This window comes from Mesoplodon mirus, assembly GCF_964341445.2.
Source record: "Mesoplodon mirus genome assembly, chromosome: 2".
NCBI lineage: Eukaryota > Metazoa > Chordata > Mammalia > Artiodactyla > Ziphiidae > Mesoplodon > Mesoplodon mirus.
Genome location: NC_138977.1, coordinates 160,341,281 through 160,358,475, shown reverse-complemented (window position 1 = coordinate 160,358,475; position 17,195 = coordinate 160,341,281). Strand labels below are relative to the sequence as shown.

Sequence of the window (17,195 nt, the reverse complement as noted above, 5' to 3'; positions counted from 1 at the left end):
GGGCTTCCCTGGTGGCACAGTGGTTGAGAGTCCGCCTGCCGATGCAGGGGACACGGGTTCGTGCCCCAGTCCGGGAGGATCCCACATGTCGCGGAGCGGCTGGGCCCGTGAGCCATGGCCGCTGGGCCTACGTGTCCAGAGCCTGTGCTCCGCAACCGGAGAGGCCACAACAGTGAGAGGCCCGCATACCGCAAAAAAAAATAATAATAAAGTCTTCTCTCTGACCGCAGAGGAGGGGGCCAGCGTGAGTAGCTCCAAATCTGTTCACCCATTGTCTTGCACTGTGCCTAGTGGATCTTCTTCTAACTTATACAGTTTTGGAGGACTTGGGAAAGACAAGAACTTGAGCTTCAGGGTAAAGACAGTAGATGAAGCACACACACGTGCACACACACACTTACAGTTTCTCCTTTCTAAAATCTCCATATATTGACAGTAAGGAGGGTTTGAAAAATGGTAAATTCACAAGGATGGGGAAAACTAAAGAGGAGACTATAGCAAAACATTGTGGGGAGGGGGATTAGAAAGAAGATGTAGAGTAGAAATGACTTAGGACGCCAGAAACTGAATTTTGAGTTGTCCCTGGGAAGAACCATGAATTGATAGGCACTAAAGAATCCGCCTGCAAGGCTCAGGAATGGGGAGTCATCAGTATCGATGGAAGGAGGAAGAGGGGGTAAAAGAGAGGCTAAAATGAGGTTCATTGTTTGAAAGCCTTTTAAGATGTATTGAGAACCCCCAGTCTGCTTACCCATCCTGAATAACTGGATGGCTGTCCCTTCCTCGTACAAGCAGAAGACTGAAGGTTTGTTCCCTCAGGTGAGTAAAATAGAGAGTGTCTGGACTGAAAGACATCAAGCCTCTTGAGTTGGGATATGGTACTGAAAATAGCACGACTAAGTAGATGCATCCATACCAGATGCTCAGATAACACATCCTCCCCACTTCCAGCTGGGCTCAGGCCTTCCTCCTCCTGAATGGACGCCTGAATGATTTCAGTGGGGGTTTGGCTGAGCCAAGAGGAAAGAGATTTAGACATCAGAAGTTCCCTGAGACCCTTGGAGTGTAGTTCAGGGTCAGCAAGCCCTGCTCATTTGTTATAAGCTCCCAACTAAGTTAGTGACAACTAAAGATTATCAGACATCCAGAGAAATCTTCTCACATGAATAGTGAGAGCCACGCAGTCAAATGGAAAAAGAAACAAAAGCTTGGAATAAACAGAGACTCTGCCAGGAGAAGACACTATCTAAAGAGCTATGATCAGTATTTTCAGCGGGATGAAAAGATTTTTGCAATTGTAAAATAAGAAGTACTATGTGTATTTAAAATTCAAAGGACAAACATCAGATCAGAGCTCTTATAAATTAAAAATATGAATGTAGAAATGAAAAATTCAAAAGATAAATGTGTTGGAAGATAAAACTTGAAGATATCCTATGCACAGTAGAATAAAAAGACAAAAAGAAAATATAAGAAAATTAGAGGACCAGTACAGTAAGTTCAATATCAGAGAGAGAGAGAAGGAAGGAAGAGGGAGAGAGAGAGAGAAAGGAAGGAAGGAAGGGAGGGAGGGAAGAAGGAAGGAAGGAAGGGAGGGAGGGAGGAAGGAAGGAAGGAAGGAAGGGAGGGAGGGAGGGAGGAAGGGAGGGAGGGAGGAAGGAAGGAAGGAGGGAGGGAGGGAGGAAGGAAGGAAGGGAGGAAGGGAGGGAGGGAGGGAGGGAAGAAAGAAAAGTGAGAAAACATAAACATAGGGGAAGAAATCATCAATGAAATAAAGAAAATCTCCTGGACCTGAAATATATGAATTTCCAGACTGAAGGGTCCACCAAGGATACAGTGACTAGAAACAGACATACATCAAAACAAATTTTGGATCCAATAAGCTTGCACTGTAGAACAATAGTTTGGGATTATCAAACACCAGAAGGTAGTGGAAACATGCTTATCAATCAAATGTGAGATGTACGTTTTCACAAGTTCAAGGTCTCAAAAAATACACTTCTCATATACCTTTTCTCAAGTAGCTGTTAGAAAATGACATGGACTCCACTAAAATGAAGGACTAAATCAAGGAGGAAGAAATGGAATACGGAAAGCTGGAGCTCCAGCAAAGAAGAGAGAGGCAAAGGAAATCTTCTGGATGATGGGTGGGTCAAGGATGTCAGCTGTGCCTGCGGTGTAGACCATGACCAGTTCTGATTGGAGTCAGATCAGAAGTCCCTGGGAGAGACTTCTTCAGGAAGAGCAAGCTGCTAGAATTCCTAAGACATCTGGCTGCCTTGAGATGTTTATTTATTTGGCAAAGAATCTGAAGTTGAATAAGTGAGAAGTTCAGGGAAAAAACTCAGCAATAAATAGAAGATATTTTTTAACTCCAGGGAATGAAAGTGTTGGACAGGACACTTCATATCATACAATTTACTACATGAATCATCTCTGCGTAGCATGCTTAATCATAATCACCTAACCCCTAAAAATTGACCTAACCAAAAATACAATAATACCCCGTTAGGGGAAGTGAGGAAATGGGAAGATGAGAGTGTCTTGTGGAGACACACGAAGAAAAGACTGCTACATACTCATCTTCCATAGCGGGAAGCCAGCAGATAGAGCCGGAAATTGAAAAGTCAAGGAGTCCTGTACATCAGTCATTTCAAGATAAGGAGCTAAATACCAAAATTATAGCCTGGGAGAGATAAATGGATGGAGAGGGAGAAATCAGGGAGAAAGTGATAGGGATTGTTGCTATATTGTAACAAAACTTTCAGCACAATTTGATTCTTGGAACTGTTCCCCTGTATAATTTTGACACAAATAGTAACAAACATAACAAAATGCAAATGAAGACGAGGAAGGAGGGAGAGGAGAGGTAGAAAGAGGACGAATGGGGGAGGAGGAGGAAGTGTAGTAGTTCCAGTCGTAGCAGCAGCAACCCTGGTTGAATAGGAGTAAAGGGACTGTTCAGTGTAATGCAGAGTATTTACTGAGCTCCATTGTTCATTCACACAGTCATTGACTAGCTTTTGCCCGCAGGCATTCCGGCTGTGGAATCGGGGTTTATAAGCACTGTGCTATATTTGTTAAGGAAGGTCACCCTATACCAGAGTAGCCTCTGTGGGCTGGCTGGGCTTCTTTGAAGGCAATGAAAGGAGCGAGTTCTTTACCAACCTATTGTACAAGTGTCATTCACCCATTATCACAGTCCTTCCTCCGCTAGTGTATAATAGATGATCTATTTGCCTACATCCCCCCAGACACTGAGTCATGTGGACCTTGGTGAGACACATGCCAACATCCCAGAGCAGAGCTGACAATAGACCAGGTGGAAAATGGAACTGTCACATAAGAGCATGGTGGTTTGGAACCATTTCATTGTATTTCAACAAATGTTTTTATGTTGCTCTATGTGGGGTCATCTGCCCTCAGATTCCAGATCTACCTGAGAGAAAAGGAGCTATCCAACAATGTAAGGAAATTTTTAACAATCCACTAAAAGTAAATGAAATTACCTTATCATTTCTAAACTTACAGACTTGGCAGAAATTTGAGTCAGGGTTTTTTTCCCCCTCCCATATGGTTCAATAAACCTCTTTTTCATTGTGTATGTATGTACAGACTTGAAATTATGTGTGTCTGTACACATTGTGCATAGGGATATAAGATAATGTTGTGCAATGTTTTGTATTCATTCAACAGCTGAATATGTAAGTCCCCTACTGCATATGTACAAGACACTGTCAGTGCCATATTTTATACAGACTGATGAATGTTGCTTCTTTCCAAGTAGCCACGCTTGCAAGTGGTAGAATCATTCCACAAATGCAAGCCTGAGTTGAATTGCCAAGAATTTCTGTCTTCCATCTTGGTGGACTTGGACATGTGACTTAGCTTTTTGGACTTCCATTTCCTAATCTGTAAAATGGGCCTGATGACACCTGCTTCACAAATTCCATGAGATGCAAATTCCATGAGAAAAAGTTCATAAAGGATTTAACTGTGCCTGGGGCCTTTTAGGAGCCTCATTCCTCTTTCTTTCATCTGAGGGAATTGATTTTGAAACCACGTGTTCATTTATACTTAGTGGTGACAAATCTCCATCCTTTGAGGATGATGTAGATCTGTAGAAAATAAAAGGTATTTCAGAGTATAACCCAGTGAGCTTGAAAGTGCATAAGCAGGAAAACACCATTGTGGGTTCAAAATATATCATTGTCTTAAAACAATTAGAAGTTTTACTTTTTAGAGCACTTGAGTTGGCCCTTCGTTCTTTCAAAACGTTCTGGGCCAAGAAGTGTGCCAGCCCCGGGAAGAAAATGATGGATGGGACACTTTGCCTGCACCTGAGCAGATTCCCTGGGTGGAAGAGACAACCACTCTAGGGGCCAAATTACTGCAGTCCAAGGGGGAGAGGGGACCCAGGACAGGACACCACACAGTGGCAGGCGGAACCTCTGAGGAGGGCACCCAGCCCAGACTGAGGTGGGGGGCAGAGCAGGGGACACAGAGGAGGCTGACAAGGCTTCCTCTGGGACACGCAAATGTGATTTGTGGGACAAGTAGACATTAGCCCAGAGAAGAGGAACGCTGGAGACACTGGGCAGACAGGCTCCTACTGAGAGGCCTGGGTGGGCAGAGCCTGAGCTGGTCAGCTCGGCAGGGAGCACTTCCTGAGGCTCCGGCTGGTGTCAGTCATTGATGGGTTGAAGCTTGGGAGTGATGTGGTCCAACTGGTAATCGAGAATGATGTTCACCAAAGGCACCTCCCCGGGGTGCTCTTCAGCCAGAGCTGGTTACTGGACTAGGTACCCAGAAGGGCCAGGTCATACAGAAGCAGATGACTAACAACAGTGACAGTGGATCAAGTTTGTAAAGCTCTTGTGTGTCAGCACTACTTTAAACTATATATATATATATATATATATATATATATATATATATACACACACACATACACGCATGTGTTTGTGTGTGTTTACATATGTGTGTGCATATATATGCATATGTGTATATATTCATATACATACAAATATCATCTCATTTAATTCTCACATCAATCAAATGGGCTAGGTACTAGGATTATCCTAATTTTTCAGAGCAATTGGGTGATTTGCACTCTGGCACACAGCTGGCAGGTCATGGAACCAGGTTTCAAACCAGGACACTCTGACCCCAGATCCCATGCTGATGAGCACATGCTATCCTGGCTTTCTGCATTGAACTGTCTATAAAACAATTATATGAGTGAGGGTGCCTGCACATCTGAACATAAAAATATGCATGGATGGATCTCATCGACTCCTCACAAGCGCCCCTGAGGAAGGCTCTTCCAGCAGTGCCCATGAAGCAAGGAAGGCTTCTGGTGGTGACACCCCTAGCCTGAGGTCACCCCTGACTCACTGCCCGGCACAGAGGGAGTGCTCCATAACTACATATTGAATCAATGAAGAAATACTAAAGAAAGAAAGGAAAGACACGCCTTACTTGAAATTACTTGAAAATACAAGTTCAAATTCAATAAGTCACTACCCAAATCTTACACTGCTTCCTGTAACGTTTCTGCCCAAATATCCCTTGATATCTGAGGAGTCAGCCTTTTGAAAATTTCTGGTGGGGCCCAAAGTAGCCAGGCACAAGCATGAAATTCCTTTGAAATCTCATGTTTGATGTTAAAAATTTCTCCAAGTTCCACTGCAATATGTAATCATAATTCTTTTGATACATAAAGTAGTGCTTTGAAGAACTACCTTTCATCAGAAAAATAAAGGAAATGAACAATAAAGGCTTCTTGGAGTCTCCTTGGTCAGTGACAGGTGCTGTTGCATTATCTATCAATTTGGGGGAAATGAGCAGATTTGAAGAGAGCTCATGGTTCAGGTGAGGTTCACGGCACGAGTAATTCTCTCCCTTGTCTTTTATTTTTAGATCCAATCCAATCACGTAAATATGAGCCTGTAAACAGCAAGCTTGTTCACTATTTTGAACAGAGTGCAGTGATCTAAATGCTAATCGAAGTGGGTTTGGGGCAACTTTTTCAAACTTCTTTTGAAGAAAAATTTTCACCAGTGAGGCTATTTCTACCAAACTGTGTTCTAAAAATCCCTGAAAGTCCTAGGGCAGTGTCCTTTACTCCCTTGGGAAAATCTCTCGATGAAGTCTGATTATTTATATAGTGCATTTTATTTTGCTTCCAGCCCTGAACCTGCATCACATGCAAATTAACTCACAGTCTCAAAGGTTTGTCATCCCAGTGGTCCATCACTTCATCAGACTCACAGGCTTCCTTTCCAGGGCAGAAATCTCATCAGCTATATGAGAAGCATCTTCAGCTTTGCCTTGGAGTTGTTTATTGAAAGTATTCAGCCTTGAGAAAATATCTGCTTAATGAGTCAAATATTTGTGAAGCCCTCTCTATCATTAAAGCTAATTATAAATTTTATTGAGGGCTTCTTTATGGGCTTTGTCAGAAATCTTTTTCTTTTCCTTTTTATCTTTAGGAAAAATAATAGTTCAGTCCTGGAACACTAGCAAGCACCTTTCTTTAAACTAGCATTATCTTTCAGATGAGCAAGCTTTTCAAAGCCACTTCTCATTTCTACAAATTGTCTAGAAAATAAGTATACAAATGCTAAGTTATATAAAGTTTATCATTTTGTTACCAAGTTCAAGTGCATACTGCTCACCACACAGGAGGCCAATAAATCAAGAGATGAGTTGTGGAGGCAAGGAAGAGTGACTTTATTAGGAAAACCAGCAGACCAAGAAGATGGTGGACTTGTGTCCCAAAGAACCATCTTGCCTGAGTTAGAATTCAGGCTTCTTTTATACTAAAAGGGGAGGGAATAAAGCCAAACATTTCCTGGTTCCGGTCAGCCTCTGGAGGGGATGTGTTCATTTTCTCCTTGCTGCTGTCATTCATAGGTGGGCCTGGTCAGGATGTTTCCTGTGAGCTAAACAAAGGTATTTTAGCTTAATGCCTGTTACCTGGGAGGCAGAGTTCCCAGAGATGGACGATTATGCATACTTTAACATCCCTTTAGTGAGTAACCTGTAGTAGAATACAAAGTTCTTCCCTATTACAATTTTTTGTCACTTTATTGAATAAACTGAGAAAATAAAGAAGTAAAAATATTTTTTTGCTATGGGTTTTGTTAGCGTTAAGTCCAGGCCTTATTTTTTAATAGAGGGTATGTGTACGTGTTATAAAGTTCAAAAGATTAAAAAGCGTGCAAGTGAAAAATAATTCTCCCATTATTTTGAGGATTTTCACTAATTTACAGCATATGCTTCAAACTTCCACTTTGAATTCACCATTCATATTCCCTGTGGACAACTTAATTTAAAAATATTAACAGGTAAAAAGTAAATGAAGCATGTGCATACACATGCACACACACAAGATTTTTGGCATTGTGTGTCTTTGGGTGGGAATAGTATGAGAAGGAGATTACTCACTAGGGCAGGGCTTGGAACTGAGCTTTGTTCATATTTATGTACAGTAAGAATTTAAATGCAGTGGATTATCCCCATATTTGAAACCTGTGATTGGTAGGTAACAAAATAGAAATCATTGTTTGTAAGATGCTACACCCATGATGGAGATAAAAATTTTTCTGAGCACTTTGCTTGTGCCAGGCTCTGTTTTAAATACTTTGCAGGTATGATCTCACCTAATCCCAACACCAGCCAACAGAGGTGGGGCCCATTATCAGCCCCATTTTACAGGTGGGAACACTGAGTCTCATGGGGAATAAATAACTTGCCTGGGAGCAAACACTATGTGGACGCCTCAAGTCACCAAGCTCTTACTGTCTCTATACTGATAATAATTGACAGTCAAGTTCTCTAATCATATGTACACATAGAATCTTTCTATTACCCAGGCTTTTGTGAAGGAAAAATCATGTGACTGACTCTCAGGAAAAGGTGATACCTTTTGCTGTTGTGTTCACATGCAAATATAACTCTATTTTTTGTGGCAATATTCAACCTCCTCCGTCCCTGAAGCCCTTGGCATTGCCAGATGAGTTGCTCATTATCTTGTGGGGCAGCATCAGTTTTCAGCTTGGGTTGCACGAACTGATGGGGCTAGCATTCCTGTCCTTACTTTGGAATGCTTGTGTGTTTATGATTTTTTTTTTTTTTTTTTGGTAAATAGACTCACTCCCTTATGCTTGTACCTCCTGAACTCTGGAAAGAGAAACTGTCTTAATTCCTGATAATTTGGCAACATGGCCTACATGCATTTCCCAGGGAACTGTGTGCAGAGTGAGGTGGGGTGTTGGTTTTCAGTGGCCGAAATCAGTTTATTGGAAAATCAAATGCCTCTAAGCTGTAGGGACAGGGATTGTGCCAAGGGGTGAAATATGACTGGGCTGCTAATCCCATGTTATCTTTGGCAAAGGCTTGTCCCTCATGCAATGGCAGTGGAAGTGAACAATCTCCTAACCCGTGGCTTCAGTGGCTTTGGCTGAGTCTTCGCAGTAGCCTGCTGTCTCTGGCTCCCAGTTTGGGTCCCATTTGATGACCAGTGGAATTTTTAAACAAACCATCCCAACCTCTGACCAAAGTGGTGGGACACAGGGAATGAGATTGTGAAGAGGAGAAACCAGACTTCGTACGTGACAGTAGGGGAGGGGTCAAGGGCATCTCCTGCATGTAGGCAGGGTCCTGGCCCACCACTCCTGTTGTAAGGAGTAATGCCGAGAGTTCTCACATTGTGGTCCAGACGCAGGAGACCTTAGTAAGTCCATTACATCTCTGACTTGAGTCTGCTTCTCTGTTAACAAGAGGAGTGATTGCCAACAGAATGACGTGATGCAGGTGGAGTGTCAGACACACATGAAGTATTCAGCAAGTGTAGCTCCTTGTTTTCGGGAGCAAAGAGCAGGAAAGCACAGTGGTGAAAAACCTGGATTCCGCTAAGATAGAGGAGGCTTCCATGCACAGCATCTAATTGCTCTGAAGCTCTGGTTTATCACCTATAGACAAAAATGGTGGTGGACAGAAAAATGTCCTCCCCACAAGATGTCCACATCCTAATTACTGAACCCTGTGAACATGTTATGTTCCATGGCAAAGGGAAATTAAGGGTGCCAGTGGATGAAGGTTGCTCATCTGCTGTCCTTGAGATGGGGAGATTGCCCTGGATTATCCAGGTGGCCCAATGGAATCACAAGCCTCTTTAAAAGTGGAAGAGCAGGCACAGGAGGTCAGAGGGATGTAGTGTGAGAAGGACTCAACCCTCAATACATTCTTTTCTGGCCTTGATGATGGGGAAAGGGGCCATGAGCGAGGAAAGGCAGGCAGCCTCTAGAAGCTGGGAAAAGGAAGGAGACGTTCTCCCCAGGAGCCTCCAGAAGGAAAGCAGCCCTGCTGAAACCTTGACTTTCCATTGGACCTCTGACCGGCATACAAAATATAAGGTAATAAATTTTGTCATTTTAAGTCACTAAGTTTGTGGTCATTTGTTACAGCAGCTGCAGGAAACTAATACTCTACTACACTGGGGTGTTGAAAGAACAAACTGAAATAATGTGTGTTGCATGTTTAAACTTAGTACCTAGTAAGTGTTCAATAAATGTGATCTTCTGTGACAAAGGTTACTGATGATGGTGATGATGATGATGGTGGTGATGATATTGATGATGATGATGGTGATGATGATGGTGTGATGATGAAGGTCATGATGAAGATGAAGAAGATGATGATGATATTTGAGGGCCTTACTCTTGCCCATCTCTCCAGCCTCATCTCTTGCATCCCCCTCCTCTGGTTCCGCCCATAGACCTTTGCAGTCCACTTGTCCCAGACTCTGCTTTTCTCCCAAGTTCATGCTGTCTTCCACCTCTGTTTTTCCTTTGCGTGATGATCTCTCTTTAAGAAATGCTTTTACTTACCCTATCCACCTGTTTAGCTTATTCCCATCTGTTAGAACTCACAATAGAATTCTGAAGGCCACAGGGCAGGGTTTCTCCATATCAACACTGTTGATATTTTGGTCCAGATAATTCTTTGTGGTGGGAACTGTCCTGTGTACTGGAGGATATTTAGCTGCATCCCTGTCTTCTACCTGCTAAATGCCTAGAGCCCTACCTCTTCTTCCCCGCCAAGTTATGACAATCAAAAATGTCCCAGACATTGTCAAATGTGCCTTGGAAGGCAACATCATCCCTGGATGAGAATTACTGCATTAGGGGATATCATCCTTGAGCCCTGCCCCAAACCAACAGCTTTGCAAACACGCGGCTTCCCTGAGGAATGCAACCCCATGGAAAACCTGAATATCACTTTATTTATAGCTGGGCTTGGGCCCCAAACCTCAAAATAAGGCATTTCTAGGAGCAGAGCTGGACGCTATGGAGCATCATCCCACTGAGCTAATTAGGACTCAGCACCATCAAACCAGAGGCCAGGTGGCTGCACCTCCCTAGTGCCCAGGAGGATGCCTCAGAGATAGGCAGGCAATAGGGATGGTTGGATCTGTGGCAAGTGCTGAGCAGACTCACACCCCACATGGGCCTGGACCGGCCTCACCCCTGGACGGGAAGAGGTGGTCATTCAGCAAAGAGGTCGTCTGTAGGGCTTCATCTCTGACCACAAGGAAGGGAGAAACAGGAGGGAGTGAGCCCCACCCCTGCCCTCACCTTTCAGCACACGGTGGCCCAGCACCTAAGAAAAGAGGCCCTAACCCATACCTGGAATCCAACCTCTCAGAATAATGGTCTGAGGAGAAGTGAGGAAAAGAGGGATATAAGGAGTTGGTGTTGAGCATCTTCTACATCATCACATTAGTTTCCTGTGGCTGCTGCAACAAAGTACAAAAAGCTTGGAGGCCTAAAGCAACAGAAATTTATTCTCTCCCGGTTCTGGAGGCTAGAAGTCCACAATCAAGGTGTCAGCAGGGTCAGGTTCTCTCTGAAGTCTCTAGGGGAGGATTGTTCCTTATCTGCTGATAGTTTCTTCTGATGGCTCCTGGCGTTCCTTGGCTTGTAGCAGCATCACTCCAATCTCCGCCTCCATCTTCATGTGACCTTTTCGTCCCTGCCTCTCCATGTCTCAAATCCCCCTCTCCTTTCCCTTTAAAGGACACCAGTACTAGGATTTAGGGCCCACCTTAAACAAGGATGAGCTCACCTCTAGACACTTAATTTCATTATATCTTCAAAGACCCTATTCCCAAATAAGGTCACATTTACAGACATGGAGGGTTAGGATTTAGACATATGTTTTGGAGGACACAGTGTAACTCACTACAATCATGTTGTAGCTCCAAGGTCACTCCTATGTGAAGACTCCCGACTGCTCCAAGGAACTGGGTGGTTCCTCCTTTGGGCATCCTCTTCACACTTCAAGGAGGACTTCCCTCTACTTGTTTATTGTGTTCAGGAAACCTCCAAAACTATGCACTCCTCCAGAGGATGCTTTCATAATTATCTATCTCCTGGTTACCTATTTTAGGTCCTGGCACATAGTAAGTGTTTAATAAATGTTTATGCCTTACCAGCACTTTTTCCAATAGCCAAGACATGGACACCACCTACATGTCCATCGACAGATGAATGGATAAAGTAGATGTAGCACATATATACAATGTAATATTACTCAGCCATAAAATAGAATGAAGTAATGCTATTTGCAGCAACATGGATGGACCTAGAGATTATCATACTAAGGGAAGTAAGCCAGACAGAGAAAGACAAATATATGATGTCACTTATATGTGGAATCTAAAATATGCCACAAATGAAATTATCTACAAAACAGAAACAGACTCACAGACCTAGAGAACAGACTTGTGGTTGCCAAGGGGAAGTGGGGGGCAGGGGAGGGTTGGATTGGGAGTTTGGGACTAGCAGATGCAAATTATTATATATAGAATGGATAAACAACAAGGTCGTACTGTATAGCACAGGGAACTATATTCAATATCCTATGGTAAACCGTAATGGAAAAGAATTTTTAAGAAGGAAAAAAAGTAAATGTTTATGCCTTAAATGAATGATTGAGGCCTAAGAAATAGAAAGGATTTGTCCAGGTAGTGAGATATTTCTGCCCTGGCAGGTTGTGAAGTAAAACAAATCTCAGGATCACATTCATTCAGTTAGTAAGTGTTTAACTGGCACTTACTGTGTGCCAGACAGCACAGCAGAAACCCGGATACATAAATACTTGGTCCCTTTCTTCAAAACCCAAAATCTTCTTAAGTATGCATTGAGCACCTACTGTGTGCCTACCACTGGGCTCACAGTTGGCCTAGGGAGACAGACATGTAATGGCCATCTCAGCTGGGGTGGGAAGTGCTTGGTTCAAGCACATTCAAAGTGCTACAGAACACAGAGGAGCCAGGATAAAATTTGGCTTCAAGGATCATTCAGGCTGTGGGGAGATGATGGCATCTAGGTTGGATTTTACTTTCGGGGGAGAAGGGAGTGCTTCCTAAGACAAAGCATTCTAGAAAAATAATTTCTGGGCAGTCTGAATATGTATTTGCTGGTGGCAATAGAAATTGTTACAACCCTTTTGAAAAGATATTTGGCAATAAGAATCAAGTACTTTAAAAATATTTATACACGGGCTTCCCTGGTGGCGCAGTGGTTGAGAGTCCACCTGCCGATGCAGAGGACACGAGTTTGTGCCCCAGTCTGGGAAGATCCCACATGCCGCAGAGCGGCTGGGCCCGTGAGCCATGGCCACTGAGCCTGTGTGTCCGGAGCCTGTGCTCCGCAATGGGAGAGGCCACAACAGTGAGAGGCCCACATATGGCAAAAAAAAAAAAAATATATATATATATATATATATATATATATATACATATATATATACACTTTGACCCACTGATTTCACTTCTTGGAATATATTATAAGGCTCCAGTCTGGCCTGCCTAAAAAGTTCTAAGTGTGAGGATCTTTATTACAGCATTGCTTATGTTAACCAATAGTTTTGAAATAACCCAAGGGAAAGAAATCAGCTTAGTAAACTGTATACCTACTGTTGAGAGACTTGAGACTATGATACACCCACATATATAGGGCTTACTATGAAAATCCTGCAGTATTAAAAGGGGTTATTTTTATGATCTTGAAAGAAAATTATAGCTTATAAAATTATATAGACTATGTAAAATTTTTTATATAGTCTTTACATGACTATGTAAAGAAATGTCTGCTTATTAAACAAACAAACAAAAAATCCCTCAGCTTTCCAATGCACTAGGTTGAAGGGAGATTTTCCTTTCCTTCTTTTTCTTATTTTGAAATTTTCTTTAATAAGCATGTCATCCTTTTAATGAAGAAAATCAAAGCATAGCTTTCTCTCTAAAAGGAAGGTGTTTATCAAACGTGAACTTTGTTTTTTGTTAATTTTTATTTTTTATAATAGCAATGTTTTATTTATGGCTGCATCAGTAATCATATGTATATTCAGATACACAGTTTAGTATTTTTCTACAGAAATTAGCATATTTTAGTACCAATTAAATTATCTTATGTTTCCCTTATATATTTTTTCTAGATCCTTACTGAAAACTACACAATTGGGGTGGGGAGGTAAGTACCTTAGAAAAGCAAATACATTTGATAAAAATTCAGAGCTGTTGAAATCACTTTAACATCATCCTAAATTTTGGTGCTTTACACTTAGACTTACAATTAGTCTATCAAACATGAGCTTGAGGTTGGAATACCTGGATTGGAATCCTAACACCACCTCTTAAGCCAAATGTGAGAGCTCAGAAAAGTTCATCTCATCATTCCTCAGTTTTGTCATCCTTAAAATGGGCTCATGTGAGAATGGGACGAAATTATCCATGAATTCTCATAGCATAATGCCTGCTTCACACATACTAAGCCTTCAGTGAGATCCATAGTAAAATAATAATAATTAATAAACACAGAATAAAACTGATATGACCTATTTTTGTATACTAAATATCCTCCCCACCCCCTCTGGCAACACTGTGCCAAAAATAAACTGCCAATTCTCATCAGATTAAAGAAGAAACACTTCATCAATTCATCTTCACTATCCTGTGGGACCAGGGTCAGAGCAACAAGAAAGAAGTTTTGAGATGGGGAAAAAAATTGAAGACTTGCAGAAGTGTCATTTAGGATGGAAATTCCAATTCAATTTCAGGAGTAACTTTGTTATTTCTAAGCACAAAGCTTGGTTTCCCTTCTGTTATAGACCAGCATTTTGAGAATTTATGACTTTGTGATGATTAAAAAAAAAAGAGAAAAAAGAATCCAATTTATTCCTTAAAGAGATTGCTCCATCTCTGGGGTATAAATTGCTCCTGCAATTAGGTGGCAGGCATTTATGTTAGATAATAAATTTTAGAAATAAGGACCTGGGTCTCAATTTAATGTCAAAGAAACTGGAATGAAATCTGGGAGCAGAATTTGAAAGCAGAGAATAAACCTCTGAAAGAATCCAATAAATTAGAGGCTGTTTTACAGAAGATGTTCAAAAGCAAGACAATGAATGCAGTGTCAGGAAATCAGGTCAGCATTTTTGGAAGTGTCAGCATGCAGTGAGAACACAAAGATTTCTGAACTTTGTGCCCATGCTGTTCCCTATGGCTCTGAATCCCTTTCCCAAGTAGAAGCCTTCATTCATTTATGCAGTCACTCAATAAACAATAATGGACAAGTTTCAAAGCTTGGGCATTAAGGAGAGATGCATTAAGAAAACTGAACTACCCTCAGGAAGCCCCAATCCTTGTGGGAGGAGTACATTGGTTATTAATAATATTAGCTACCATATATGGTGTTCTATATAACCATATACATATACACACACAGTTACAGATATATACTTTATTACAATATATATATCTTATACATATCTTATTATACATATCATATATATATTATTATGATTCATTGTAGCCTCCCCACCCCCTTTTAGCAAGTGAAGAAGATACAGGGCTAGAAAGGATATGAATCATGAGAGGGGTTAGGTGAAGACAAAATATTCTGACAGTTCCAAGAAGTGAGAGATCACATACATTTTATACCTTGTCTGGGCTTCTGGAGGAGCTGTACTTTGAAGTCTGAATAGCATTTTAACAGGCACAGATGGTGGAGAACATTTTTTCAGGAGGAGGAATTGACACAAGAAAGGGGTTGGCTTACTTTAGGTCTTGTGCAGGACCTTGAGTACAAGGTTATTAAATATGGGCTTTATCTTGTGACAATTGCCATAAGGATTGTTGAAATAATCCTTCAAGTCAGATGAAGATTGAGATAAAGAAAGAAGAGAGGACTCCCCAGTGGCCAATGATTTAATCAACCATGCCTACATAATGAAGCCTCCATAAAAATCCCTGAAGTACAGAGTTCGGAGAGCATCTGGTTGGTGAACATGTGGAGGTTCTGGAAAGAAAAGAGAATACATGAACAAAAAATAGAACAATTGGAAGTCAACAGGCTTTTTAAAAAAATTAAAAGTCACAATGTATTTATATTGCACTGCTTTTCAAACAGAAGAGATTGTTCCTGAGGAGCACAGAGCTTGGAAGATGAGAAAATGACCTGCAAAAAATGATCTTTCACTTAAATGAGTAGATTGCTGATTGGCACCCAGTGGACTAGCACCAACACCATGTAGGGAAGGCCACTAGTGCACTAATGTGAAGACTAGCTCATAAAAAAGAGTCAGAGAAGGTGCCTTCAAGATGGCAGAGGAGTAAGACATGGAGATCACCTTCCTCCCCACAAATACCTCAAAACTACATCTACATGTGGAACAACTCCTACAGAACACATACTGAATGCTGCCAGAAGACCTCAGACTTCCCAAAAGATGCCCTCAAGAGACCTACACACAGAGGTGGGGTCAAATCCAAAGCTGAACCCCAGGAGCTGTGCGAACAAAGAAGGGAAATTTCTCCCAGCAGCCCCAGGAGCAGCAGATTAAATCTCCACAAACAACTTGAAGTACTCTGCATCTCTGGAATATCTGAATAGACGATGAATCATCCCAAAATTGAGGCGGTGGACTTTGGGAGCAACTGTAGTCTGCATCTAATTTGTTTCTGGTTTTATGTTTATCATAGTTTAGTATTTAGACCTTATTATCATTGGTAGATTTCTTTATTGATTTGGGTGCTCTCTTCCTTGTTTATATATATATATATATATATATATATATATATATATATATATATATATATATATATATATATTCTTTTTTCTCTTTTTCTGAGCGTGTGTGTGTATGCTTCTTTGTATGATTTTGTCTGTATAGCTTTGCTTTTGCCATTTGTCCTAGGGTTCTCTCTGTCCTTTTTTGTTTTGTTTTGCTTTGTTTTTTAGTATAGTTTTTAGTGCTTGTTATCATTGGTGAATTTGTTTTTTGGTTTGGTTGCTCTCTTCCTTTCTTTTTTTCTTTTGATTACTTTTAAATTTTCTTATTTTTAATAATTTTTTATTTTAATAACTATTTTATTATTTTTCTTTCTTTCTTTTTCTCCCTCTTCTTCTGAGCCATGTGGCTGACAGGGTCTTGGTGCTCTGGCCAGGTGTCATGCCTGAGCCTCTGAGGTGGGAGAGCCCAGTTCAGGACATTAGTCCTGAACTCCCAGCCCCACATAATATCAGAGACCTCCCAGCCCCACATAATATCAAATAGTGAAAGCTCTCCCACAGTTCTCCATCTCAACACTAAGACCACCTCCACTCAACGACCAGCAATCTACAGTGCTGGACACCCTATGTCAAATAACTAGCAAGACAGGAACACAATCCCACCAATTAGCAGAGAGGCAGCCTAAAATCATAATAAGTTCACAGACACCCCAAAACACACCACTGGACATGGTTCTGCCCACCGGAAAGACAAGATCCAGCCTCATCCACAAGAACACAGGCACCATTCCCCTCCACCAAGAAGGCTACCCAACCCACTGAACCAAGCTTACCCACTGGGAGAAGACACCAAAAACAATGGGAACTATGAACCTGCAGCCTGCAAAAAGGAGACCCCAAACACAGTAAGTTAAGCAAAATGAGAAGACAGAGAAATACACAGCAGATGAAGGAGGAAGGTAAAAACCCACTGGACCAAACAAATGAAGAGGAAATAGGCAGTCTACCTGAAAAAGAATTCAGAGTAATGATAGTAAGGATGATAGAAAAATCTTGGAAATTGAATGGAGAAAATACAAGAAACGTTTAACAAGGACCTAGAAGAACAAA

General features: G+C 41.5%; 1 protein-coding gene across 2 annotated transcripts in view; it reads left to right on the top strand.

Annotated features, from left to right (window-relative positions):
* Nucleotides 1-17,195, top strand: part of STK32B (serine/threonine kinase 32B) — a gene marked incomplete at its 3' end in the record, with an annotated part of 355,734 nt that overhangs the window by 232,925 nt on the left and 105,614 nt on the right. The gene's annotated exons all lie outside the window — the stretch shown is intronic.